This window comes from Grammomys surdaster, unplaced genomic scaffold (genome assembly GCF_004785775.1).
Source record: "Grammomys surdaster isolate TR1022 unplaced genomic scaffold, NIH_TR_1.0 126531, whole genome shotgun sequence".
NCBI lineage: Eukaryota > Metazoa > Chordata > Mammalia > Rodentia > Muridae > Grammomys > Grammomys surdaster.
The window spans coordinates 15,040,088-15,053,113 of record NW_021621323.1 but is presented as its reverse complement, the minus strand read 5'-3'; the positions used below and the strand labels follow the sequence as shown (position 1 = coordinate 15,053,113).

At 37.5% G+C, this 13,026-nt stretch overlaps 1 protein-coding gene and 1 pseudogene across 1 annotated transcript in view; both read left to right on the top strand.

Moving 5' to 3' along the window:
- The window catches only part of Ndst4 (N-deacetylase and N-sulfotransferase 4), a 319,626-nt gene that overhangs the window by 102,519 nt on the left and 204,081 nt on the right, over positions 1–13,026 (top strand). The gene's annotated exons all lie outside the window — the stretch shown is intronic.
- LOC114614817 overlaps positions 11,191–13,026 on the top strand; it is a 2,397-nt pseudogene continuing 561 nt past the window's right edge.

Below are 13,026 nucleotides of genomic sequence, written 5' to 3'. Positions count from 1 at the left end.
TTTGGGGTAGCCATCACCCCAGTTGGTAGGGACCCACATGAAGACCAAGCTCCATATCTGTTACATATGTGCTGAGAGGCCTAGCTTCAGACTTTGTATGCTCTTTGGTTTGTGGTTAAGTCTCTGAGAGCACCAAAGTCCAGAATAGTTGTCTCTGTTGACTTTCCTGTGGAGTTCCTCTTCCCTTCGGGACCTACAATCCTTCCCCCTGTTCTTCCATAAGAGTCCCCAAGCTCCATCCACTGTTTGCCTGTGAGTGTCAGCATCTGTCTGAGTCAGCTGCTGGGTGGAGCCTCTAAAGGACAGCCATACTAGACTCCTGTCTGCAAACATAATAGAGTATCATTAATAATGTCAAGGATTGGTGCTTGCCCATGGGATGGGTCTCAAGTTGGGCTAGTTATTGATTGATCTTTCCCCCAGTGTCTGCTCCATCTCCTGTCCCTGAATAACTTATAGACAGGATAAATTTTGGGTCAAAAGTTTTGTTGGTAGGTTGGTATCTCTATCCCTCCACTCGTGTTTCTACCTAGCTATAGGAGGTAGCCTCCTCAGGTTCCATATCCCCAGTGGTGAGAGTATCAGCTAATGTCACTCCATTGATTCTTGGACACCTCTCTTGTGCTATGTCTTTATGTCTTCCTTGAGATTCCACCCCTCCTCCCCATCCATGTCAGTTTCAGATTTCCATTCATTCTCATGGCCATCTGGCCATCACTCCTGTTCCTGCCCACACCTGATCCTGATCCCCCGACACACATTCCTCTCCCCTTCCTCTCTCCCACTCAGTTCCCTACCTCCCATCTGCCTCTTATGACTGTTTTATTCCCCCTTTCTGAGTGAGATTCACACACCCTTGCTTGTGCCTTCCTTCTTGTTTAGCTTCTTTGGATCTATGGAGTATAACATGGGTATTCTGTATGTTATTGCTACTATCTACTTATAAGTGAGTACATATCATGCATGTCCTTTTAAGACTGAGTTACCTCACATGGGATGATATACTCAAGTAACATCCATTTGCCTGCAAAATTCGTGTCTTTCTTTTTAATAGCTGAATAGAATTCCACTGTGCAGAAGTACCACATTTTCTTTATTATTCTTCAGTTGACGGACATCAAGGTTGTTTCCAGTTTCTGGCTCTTACAAATAAAGCTGTTATGAACATAGTTGAGCAAGTGTCTTTGTGGGATGTTGTAGCATATTTTGCATATATGCCCAGGAGTGGCATAGTTGGGTCTTGAGGTAGAACTATTCCCAATTTTCCAAGCAACCACCAAATGTGTTTCGAAAGAAATTGTACAAGTTTGCGTTCCCACCAGCAATGTTCTATTGCTCCACATCCTCTCCAGTATATGCTATCTCTTGAGTTTTTGGTCTTAGCCGTTGTGACCAGTATAAAAGGAACCTCAGAGAAGTTTTGAGTTTCATTTTCCAGATGACTAAGAACTTTGAACACTTCTTTAAGTGCTTCTTGGCCACTTGAGATTCGTCTGTTGAGAATTCCCTGTTGAGTTCTGTACTCCATTTATTATTATTATTAATCTTTGTTTACACTCCAGATTTCATTCCTCTCCCAGTCTACTCTCTGATTGTTATCTCTCAGACACTGTACTTCATTTTTTTAATTGGGTTATTTGAGTTGTTGTTGCCTAACTTCTTGAGTTCTTTATAAAATTTGGATATTAGCTCTTTTTCAGACATAGAGTTGATGAAGATCCTTTTCCAAACTGTAGCCTGCCATTTTGTCCTATTGCCATTTCCTTTGCCGTACAGAAGCTTTTCAGTTTCATGAGGTCCCATTTATCAGTTATTGATCTTAGAGCCTGAGCCATTGGTGTTCCATTCAGGAAATTGCCTCCTATACCAATGCATTCAAGGCTATTTCCCACTTTCTCTTCTATGGGATTAAGCTTATCCAGTTTTATGCTGAGGTCCTTGATCCATTTGTACTTGAGTTTTTGTAGGATGATAAATATGGATCTATTTGCCTTATTCTACATGTAGACTTTCAGGTAGACCAGCATCAAATTTTTAAGATGCTTTCATTTTTCCATTGTATGATTTTGGCTACTTTGTCAAAGATCAAGTGTCCATGGGTTTATGTGGTTTTTTTTTTTTTTTTTGAGGGGGGAGGGTCCAGTTCAACTCTACTTATCAATGTTTCTGTACCAATGCTATACAGTTATTTTCACTATTGCTCTGTAGTTTAGCTTGAGGTTGGTGTGGTGATGCATCCCAAAGTCATTTTATTGTTGAGAAATGTTTTACTATCCTGGGTTTTTTGTTTTTCCATGTGAAGTTGAGAATTGTGTGTTTGTTTGTTTGTTTTTGATGGGGATTATACTGAATCTCTAGATTGATTTTGGTAATATGGCAATTCTCACTATGTTCATCCTACCTATCAATGAGCATGGAAGATCTTTACATCTTCTGGTATTTTCTTCAGTTTCTTTCTTCAGGGACTTGAAGTTCTTGCCACAAAGATTTTTCTCTTGATTGGCTAGACTTACACCAAGATATTTTATATTATTTATGGCTATTGTAAAGGGTGTGTTGTTTCCCTAATTTCTTTCTTGGCCCATTTTTCATTTGTTTAAAGAAGGGCTGCTGATATCTTTGAGTTAATTTTGTATACATACTCTATACTGAAGATGTTTATCAGCTGTTGAAGTCTTTGGTAACGTTTTTGAGTCACTTATGTATACTGTTATATCATCTGCAAATGGCTATACTTTGACTACTTTTCTGATTTATATCCCTTTGATCTCCTTTAGTTCCCTATTGTTCTGGCTAGAACCATGATGAATAGATAGGCAGAGAGTTGGTAGCCTTTTCTTGCCCGTGATTTTAGTGGAAAGTCTTTAAGTTTCTCTCAATTTATCTTAGTGTTAGCTACTGGCTTGCTGTGTATTGTTTTGATTGATTATGTAAGTATAAAGGAATGTATCTTGTATCTCTAATCTCTCTAATAATTTTATCATGAAGGGGTATTGTATATTATCAAAAGCTTTTCAGCCTCTACTGAGATACTCATCTTTCTGTTTGCTTATATGTTGGATTACGTTGGTGACTTTTAGTATTCTGAAACGTTCCTGTATCCCTGGGGTGCATGAAGCCTACATGATCATGGTGGATGATGTTTATGACATGTTCTTAAATTCATTTTTTATGTATTTTATTGAGCATTTTTACATCAGTGTTCATAAAAGAAATCAATCCTAACTTCTCTTTTTTTGTTGAGTCTTTTTTTTTTTTTTTTTTTTTTTTGTTTAGGTACCAGGTTGACTTTGGCTTCATAGAATGTCATTTGCAGTGTTTCTATGTTCCTGCTTTGTGAAATAGTTTGTGAGGACTGTTGGTATTAGGTCTTCTTTGAAGTCTCGTAGAATTCTGCACTAAAACCATCTGGCCCTTGGCTTTATTTGATGAGATACTTTTAATGACTGCTTCTACTTCTTTAGGGCTTATTGGGTTGTTTATATAGTTTAACTGATCTTGCTTCAACTCTATTAAGTTGTATCTGTCTTTGTTGTATCCCTCATTGTCATTTAATTCTAGAAAGTCTACTTTGCCTGACACAGAGATCATTGAATAAAAAGTTATTAAAGTTCCCTGAGTATGTAGGCTTATGGTATTTCTGTTGTTGTTGAAGTACAGCTTCATTTGATGGAAGTCTAATAAGAAACAAGGTATTATTTCAATTTTATTGTATCTGTTGAGACTTGCTTTATAACTGACAATATGGTCAGTTTTGGAGAAGAATCCATGAGGTATTGATATCAACGTATATTCTTTTGTGTTTGTGTGAAATAGTCTACAACAGATGTCTGTTAGGTCCATTTGATTAAGAATGTCTGTTAGTTTTATTATTTCTGTTTGGTTTTTGTCTGGATGATCTAACAATTGGTGAACATGAGGTGTTGAAGTCTCCCACTATTAATGTGTGGGGTTTGTTGTGGTGTTTAAGATTTAGCAATGTTTCTTTTACAAACATTGGTGTCCTTGTATTTGGTGCATAGATATACAGAATTGAGATATCATCTTGGTAGCTTTTCCTTGATATGAATAGTGTTCTTCCTTGTCTCTTTTGATTAATTTTGGTTGAAAGTCTATGATATTTGATATTAGAATGGTTACTTTACCTTGCTTCTTGCATCTCTTTGCTTGGGATATTTTTCCCAGCTCTTTACTCTGTGGTAATGTCTATCTTTATGGTTGAAGTGTGCTTTTTCTATGCAGCAGAATGATGAATCTTGTTTTCGCATCCATTCTGTTAGCCTGTGCCTTTTATTGGGGTATTGAGTCTGTTGATATTGAGAGATATTAATGACCAGTGATTGTCAATTCTTTCTATTTTGATGTTGGTTGTATTAGTATGTGTTTGTGTGTGCTTCCCTTGTTTTTACTGTTATGGAATTAATCATTTCCTCTGTTTTCTTGGATGAATGGCAAGGATATCAGGCTGTTTAGGGCAGGTTGGTGTACCCCAGAGGACTCAGTTAGTCAGAATATGGAAGATGGAATGAAAGCTAACCTATATGGTTCAGGATCCTCAGGTCTGATAGAGGTGGGCAGAAAGGAGAGGGAGAGTGGAGGAATATCATGGATAGCAGGCTGCTCGGGGCTGCTTGGTATGCCCCCAAAGGACTCCTTAGTGCAGTTTTCTTATATAAAAAGAAATATATATATTCTCAGGAAATAATATATACTTTTTTTGCCAAAGTCAGGAGTCTTCATTAAAGAACTGAATTGATGATAAACAAAATCAATTTCCAAGACAGCATCTTACTCATTGCTATCTTAGTATCATAGTGACTAAGTCCTGTTAAAATTACGGGCAAGCGGGAGGCTCAGTGATGCTAAAGGCTCAGTGATGTTAAGGCTATCCTCATGCTAGGTTTTACTATTATGGTAAATTATTACTACATCCAAGAAATATTCTAGGATCCCTAAAAGTATAGAGTAAACTGAAATCTGCTTATTTTTATGTCCTGGAGTTTTAATAATTTATGTTGCATCCTTCATGTGTAGTACATCATACATGCTGAGTTCTAATAACAACACACAATCTACAGCCAGGACATCATTATAGGAGCACAGCAGAATGTAGGTCTTTCTTCCGTCCTGCACAATCTAATCAGTTTATACACCAGGTCATGCAGGTGGCAAGATTAGAGTATATCACCTCACTTCTTTCATATCTTGGGGTATTATAAATGAAGGAGGTAGAATGGCCATCTGAAACCTCCTTTAGTGTTAGTGAGTGATTTTCTTTATTAGTACGTTTATAATTATAATCATTTCAAGTTATATCTGACCAAATCAGTGGTTACAGACAAGGAACTGGTAGATTACTATACCACCTACTGAAGTTTTTCCAACTGCAAAAACCCATATGTCATCATTGATTCTCTGAGATTTTCCTAAAAAGGTTATATTGTTGAATTTGTCCAGTCTTAGTTGGTGTTTGAATGGTATTCTGACGTTTAGACACCATCTATACATTAGGCCCAATTATTTACTTGTTTTTTTTTTTTCATTATCAACTAACCATAAGGATTTCCCCACAAAGCTGCAGATTCAAGATGAGGAAAAGCAGTGAAACTGGGAACCAGGTATATTGGGAGAAATTCTTCATGTAACTCACATATATCTTCAGAGACTATACGGGCCCAGTTTCATATGTTCTACATATTTGATGTTGTAGTCTTATTATAAATGAAAAAATACATAGCTTTATACATTAAATAACACTTGTTAGAGTAGGATATCCATATATGCTTCTTTCTCTTAAACAATACTTATCTGATAAATAAGTATTGATGAATTTGATGGATGAAGGGCCAACCAACTTGTCTAAAAGCTTGAGACTAGTGAAGAGATTTCTTGTTATTCTGGATGACTCTTAACACAAGTATCTTTCTGTCTGTGCACACACTCGTGTGTATAGATGCTTGTATGAGAGATGATGCAGTAATCCTCAGGTCACTACTTGCCCAAAAATCAAATTGTAAGTGTGCTTTCATATTTACAATTTTGTACATAAGTTCTGAAGATCAAACTCAGGTTCTCATACTTAGCAAATACTGGAGTCACTTTCAGCATCAAAACTTGCATCTTTTATTTCAGTCAATAATATGACAGAATGGCATGCATAATTGAGAAATATATAATATGATAACTATTTATTCCTCATCTTAAAAGAAATGTCTCCATTTGCTTCACACCACTGAACCCTTAACTTCTTCAGTGCTAGAAGGCTCATAAAGTTTTGATGCATTTAGTACTTTCATTCTGACATGCAAATGCCTCATGCATAATTCCTCTTGCTCTTTAAACACAGTCAACATAATATCATAAATATAATATTCCAAAGTGATGTCTTATAGAAGGGAAGGTTAATGGGATCCTCACAAAATAATTTAGGTCATAAGGTAGGAAAGTTGATATATCAGTGTGATAAGAGGATAATTCAGGTTTAGTGATGTCCTTCCTAATAGAAGCAAGATATATATTGAAAGTCCTTTTTAACAAGGATGGAGAAAAAGATATTTGTCAGACCAGTACCTGCTTGTACAATACTTGGGGCTGTATTATTAACCCACAAAACTATAGCTATAATATCTACCAGATCATATGACAATACACTGTGGTTCTTCCTGGCCCAACTATGTGCTTCATAGTACAAATGGAATAATTGAATTTGGATGAATGAGTATCACCATTTCTGAAGGAAATGTTGATAATGTTATTGATCTACATAAGATTATCTAGATCAATAGAACTGATAGAACAAATGTATGTGTGTATATAAAAATATACATGTATTATATATAACAGACATACATTAAAAGGGGCATTATTAGAGTAACATAGAAGCTGTGACCCTGCTAGTCCAATAATTGCTGTCCTCTAATGGAATGGGAAAGAATCTGACAGTTGTTCAGTCTGTGAGGCTGTATATCTCGGCTGGTTTTGACCTGTCTTGTAGTAACTAGGAAGAATGTTTAATATTAGTGAAGATATGCCTCAGCAGCATGATAGATGAAATCCCAGCAAGAGTGAGGACAAGCAGGCAAAAAACAAAGGCTCCTTTCTTCCCTGTCATTTTATGGGCTGAACCAAAAACTGTGGCCCAGTGTTCGGGTTGATCTTTCCATCTCAAATGATTTAACTGCTTGGATTTTATTTAATTTTAGATGCAGTCAAGTTGAGATGGTTAGATTACTTATAACAAGTATTAGAAAGTTTTTATAAGGTAGTGGGATACTTTCGAGAGAAGCATTGATCTCTTCACTGAATTTGGGTCATTCAAATGGCTCAGAGTATGGAAATTGATCATAAAAATTTATTTATTTTTTTAGATTAGATTTATTCACATTCTCTGAAACTGCACTCTTGAGAGAAAAACAAATATAAATTCAGCATAAATGCCATATTTTTTCACTGCTTGGGACAGGGTGTATTGTTCAATGTCATAAATAGCTCCTGCTTACTGCTTTTATTATGTCCAGTATTGTGACCTACCTTACATTTGGAGCTGAGTGTCCCAGCTTGACTGCTCATCCTTGGAATAAATTTAATCCCATGGAATGTTTTTAGGTTTCTCAATACAGGTACAGAAGTTGCAAACAATAAAATCAAGGTTACATAAAAGAACAATCAGAGCTCCTCAGATATTCCAGACCTGTAGTCACAAAGTCACTTCAAGAGTATTAATAGAAGAAAAAAACCTTCTGACTCCTTCAAATGTGGATGAGTAGATATAAAATGATAAACACACCCATGCATCCAAATTTCTTGAAACCTTTGAATCCTTTCCTTTACATTACATTCAGTTATGACAAATGTACAGCTGATTAAGGTTGGGCCATCTCTGTGTTCATGATACAGTCAACCAATTGATGCTTGAGTCCCCTTTCTACCTTAATGAGCTACAGTATTAAAATTCTAAAATTCTCTTCATGGTGTGTAAATTCAACATCTTTCAAGTTCAAATGTCATCATCACTTTCCTACATTTTTCTCCTACCGATTTTACATGAATTCTTTAATCCTTTTGTAGAACAACATACCTCCTCCAGAGTCATTGTTAAACATTAATGTAGTTCTATTTTCAGAAGCGAGAATGATGGAAGATTAGATCTAGAGGAGAGGGAGCAATATCTTGCATTTAAAGCAAACGATGAGAGAGAGAGAGAGAGAGAGAGAGAGAGAGAGAGAGAGAGAGAGAGAGAGAGAGAGAGAGAGAGAATACAAGTTCAGTATCCTCAGACATAGGAAGAAAGGCCAGTTCTGCTAAAAGTGGAAGAAGAGGAAAGGCTCTTGCACTCAAACAAAAGAAAAATAATCAAGGACTAAATGCCATCCTGTCTTCTGAATACACCTATATATTGTCATTCCAACTTTCAAGATCACATTCTTTCCCAATCAATACTTCTGAGATAGCTAATTAGACTTACATTTTAATTCAGATAGTTCCAAGATATAGTTACTACTTTGATCCTTTGCACTCCAGCAACTAAACGATATCATAGTTTCTTTCAAGGGCATATATTAGAATGCTCAGGTCATTTATGATACATATGGCACAAATTTAAATGCTTGAGTTAATTTTATTCTTTCCAAGATTATCACGGGATATCACTAGTAACGCACTGATATTTTTATTCATCTTTTGTCCCTGAAATACAAAGATAGGTTTCTCACATTCATTCAGCATCCTGGACTTCTGTTACAAAAGAGCAGTAAACCATGGAATAATTTTGTGTCTCTATTTCTAGAACCTACAATGAGATATGAGCTTGAAGTACTATGTTTACAAGTAGAGATGTAGTCCTTGATGCTTTAAAATCAACCTAGCAAGAGAATCAATGTCAGGACCTTGGTATCAAATTAGAAAATGCATTCTCAAGATATGTTCCTCTGGAACCACTTTAGGAATCATCAGCTGAGATAGAGGCAGAGTCTCATTAAAAAGAATTTGATAAGGTAACCACAGAAGCTGAAAAGTCCCCGTTGGCAATCTGGAAATAGTGTAGGGCTTATGTTAGATGTTACATTTTGAAAGCTGTCTGACTTAGAACCCAGGAAGTGTAGATTTTCCAGATGGAGATTGAAGGCAGGTGAGCTGCTCCAGCATTTGGGCTTGAGTGTCCCATAACTCAGCATCTGTTTCTTTCAGGAGAGTTCAAGAATGGAAAAAACTCATCCAGAAACATTCCAAGATAATAATGTTTAGCCAAATATTAGGGGTACCCCGTGGTCCCTGAAGTTGGTACATAGAATTAGTAATCATTCTACGTACCATTATAATACTAAGTATTATAGGAAACAGAAGAAAGCTGGGTGCAGGGAAGGTGTTCTTCCTTAAGGATTAGCCCAACAAATGATTGCCCATTGCCAAAAGGTCAGGCCTGAATATATACATACAAGTTACATTTTATGGATTGAATGTGTGTGTGTGTGTGTGTGTGTGTGTGTGTGTGTGTGTGTGTGTTGAGAGAGAGACAGATGAATGTCAGGAGCCATCTAGGTGGCCTTCCTGAAGGTGGCACACTGTTTTATGATCTACAATACATAAGCTCAATGGCAAAGTTCCAAATAGACTTCATCTCAGGTTTGCTTCTTGCAGCTGATATGCCTTTCCCATCATAATTAAATTAATATAATAATCCCTGGGCCTTAGCACACCCTCTTGATCAGATTTCCTGCTGATCAACATAAAGTTGAACTTGTAAGAATTAATACTGTTTCAGTGAATTAATGATTCTCTAAAATTCCTGATTTGATTCAAATAATTTTAATCAGAAAGGTTTTAGAGATTGCCTCAGTTGCTTTGTTAGAAAGATGTAATAAAGTTAGAATCAAGAATAGAATGTACCCACTCCTCATAATACTAAGTAAAGGCTGCATGGTAACAAATACAATGAGCTTTCATAATAACGATAAAAAGAGAGATAGACTTAGGACAATTTTGTGCTCAGGGAAAAACATTTAGGTCCAAGGATAAAGCCACAGGTGTGCACTATGATAAGGCAAGGCCATGTAAAAAGTGGTGGTTTGAACTTTTACCAAATATATAGAATGAAATACTGCTTTGTACTTAATACCGGTGTCCTTCTATAAACTCTCATTTTATGTAACATTTTATCTCTTAGGTAGCTTTCTAAAGAACATTTTGTCTAAGAAGGTATGAAAAGGCCAGAGAAAACAAATAAAATTGTTGTTGTGTGGTTTGGCTTGGGGAGCTCTGCCCCATCCATCCTTTCATCCATCCAAATAAATAAGTCTTTTTGTCTGTATGTATGTGAGCAGCTATATATATGTATGTATGTATGTGTATATATATATATATATATGCAAGCATGAATACTTGTAGAGTGTATGAGACAGGTGGTTAGGCCTAACAAAAGTGTGAATATATTAATGTGTAGATGAGACTGTGAATGAAAATGCAAATGTATGTATGAGTGAATATGTGTCTGCATATTTGACTGTAGAAAGAGTTCTTGATTCTTTCCCTCTTTCCTGGTTCAGAAAGATTTAACCATAAAGGCTCTGGCTGTCTGGACAGAGAAGGGAGTGATACCAAGAAATCCTTTACCTAATCACTAGATGTTAGTAACTAGTGTCAATAGACCCAGAAGACTGCAGTTTCTGGCCTCAGAGTAACTTAAAGTCAATACAAGAATGACTCATTGAATTATTATAGAAAGCAATCCTACTTCTTCACAAGACTATGTCTTGCATCCTCTGACACTCTTCCTGCATATATATATGTGTGTGTGTACATGCAATAACAATTAATGAGAAAAGAGGTGCTGAAAATATGCATACAAATAACATATGGACTGAACAAGCTATAATCAGTAATATAGAGAGATACATACTATATGTATATATTTAAAAATATATACCTATATGCATGCAATAAAAATAGTGAAAAATAGTCTTGAAAGGAGAGTGGGGAGGTGTGTATGAGAGAGTTTAGAGGGATGGGCAGGAAGGGAGAAATATAATTATGTTATAATTTCAAACATGGAAAAATAATCACAATGACTTATGATTTGAGGAATCACTCAAATCACTTAAAATCACTGAAACAGCTTCCTGCCAAAGCTCATCTCAGAACTGGCTCCCGCCTGTGCGGGTCACTTGTGGCATCACATGCTCGTAGTTTGGTCTCATGGCCGGTCTGACTTTATTCGTGGGTTGTCTCCCATCCTCGGCTCACAGTAATCAACTGGAAGAGCTGTTCAGTCAGGTGGGTTCGGTGAAGCAGTGATTCGTGGTGGCAGAAAAAGGCATGCTGGGGCTTTGGCTACGTGACTTTCTCTATGCTGGAAGACGTTCAGAAGATCATCAAGGAGATCATTACCTTTGAAGGTTGCAAGATCAACGTGACTGTTGCCAAGAAAAAAACTGAAGAACAAGTCCAAGGAAAAGAGGAAAAAATGAAAATTCAGAGTCCCCCAAAAAAGAAGCCAAAGCACACACAAAAAAAAAAAGCCCAAGTGTCAGATAAGAAAGCCAGATTAATTATCTGGAACCTCTAGCTTTAAGTGTTCAGAAGATGGCTTGAAAGCAGTATTTACTTACTAAGGATCTGTTCTGGAAGTGAATATCCCAAGGGAGCCAGGTGGAAAGATGCATGGTTTTGCTTTTATTCAGTTCAAACACCTCCTTGAAGCAGGAAAAGCTCTCAAAGGTCTGAATATGAAAGAGATAAAAGGATGGACTGTGGCTGTGGATTGGGCTGTGACAAAGGACAAAAACAAAGATGTCCAGTATGCTTCTGCCCCTAAGGAATCAAGAAAGAACTGCAGGATGGATGAACAAGTAGAAGGTGATGATGATGGTGAAGATGAAGAAGACGATAACCATGATGATGAAGAAGAAAGTAGAGAATCAACAGTAGCTTCTCCTGTTAGCGTGCACAAGAGAGCAGTCAAGAGAGCAGCCCCTGAGGACAGTGACCTGGAGGAAGGAGGCAACTCCTATGATGAGGGAACCGTGGACAGTGAGAGCAGTGCCGAAGAACAAGAGGATGAAGATGTTCCAATCTCAAAGAAAAAGAAGAGGAAGTTACCCTCTGATGTGACCGAACGGGAAACAGTTTTCATCAGAATTCTTCATTTGACTCAGAAGAAGAAGGAATTGGGAGGTCCTCCAGTAATTTGGTGATCGTAAGTATGTCCGAATTGTCTTACATCCAGACACAGAGCATTCTAAAGGTTGTGCTTTCACACAATTCATAACTCAGGAAGCAACTCAGAAATGTCTTGCACCAGCCTCTCCAGAGGCTGAGGTTGGTGGATTTAAACTGGACGGGCCAGCAGCTCAAGGTCAACTTGACAGTGACCCGTGATGAGGCAGCAAAACTGCAGACAAAAAAGGTGCAGAAGCCTACTGGAACCCGGAACCTCTATGTAGCCCGAGAAGGCTTGATCTGCGCTGGGACGAAGGCTGCTGAGGGTGTGAGTGCCACAGATACGGCCAAGAGCTATTGAAATGTCTGAAACTCGAGAACCAGAATATCTTTGTCTCCCAGACCAGACTTTGCCTGCACAATCTCCCAACGGCTGTGGATGACAAACTAAGGAAGCTACTGCTGGAAGCCACTAGAGGGAGAAGGGGATTTGCATTAAGGAGTGTAGAGTGATGCGGGACCTTAAAGCAGTTGATGGGAAAGCGAAGGGTCAGTCCCTGGACTACACTTTTGCAGAGTTCCAAAAAGCATGAGCACGTCCTCAGAGCCCTCTGACACTTCAACAGCAACCCAGAGATCTTTGGGTCCCTAAAGAGACCGATAGTGGAATTCTCTTTAGAAGATCGAAGAAAACTTAAAGTGAAGGAGCTGAGAACCCAATACAGCCATAAAAAAAGAAAGAAAGGAAGAAAGGAAGAAAGGAAGAAAGGAAGAAAGGAAGAAAGGAAGAAAGGAAGAAAGGAAGAAAGGAAGAAAGGAAGAAAGGAAGAAAGAAAGAAAGAAAGAAAGAAAGAAAGAAAGAAAGAAAGAAAG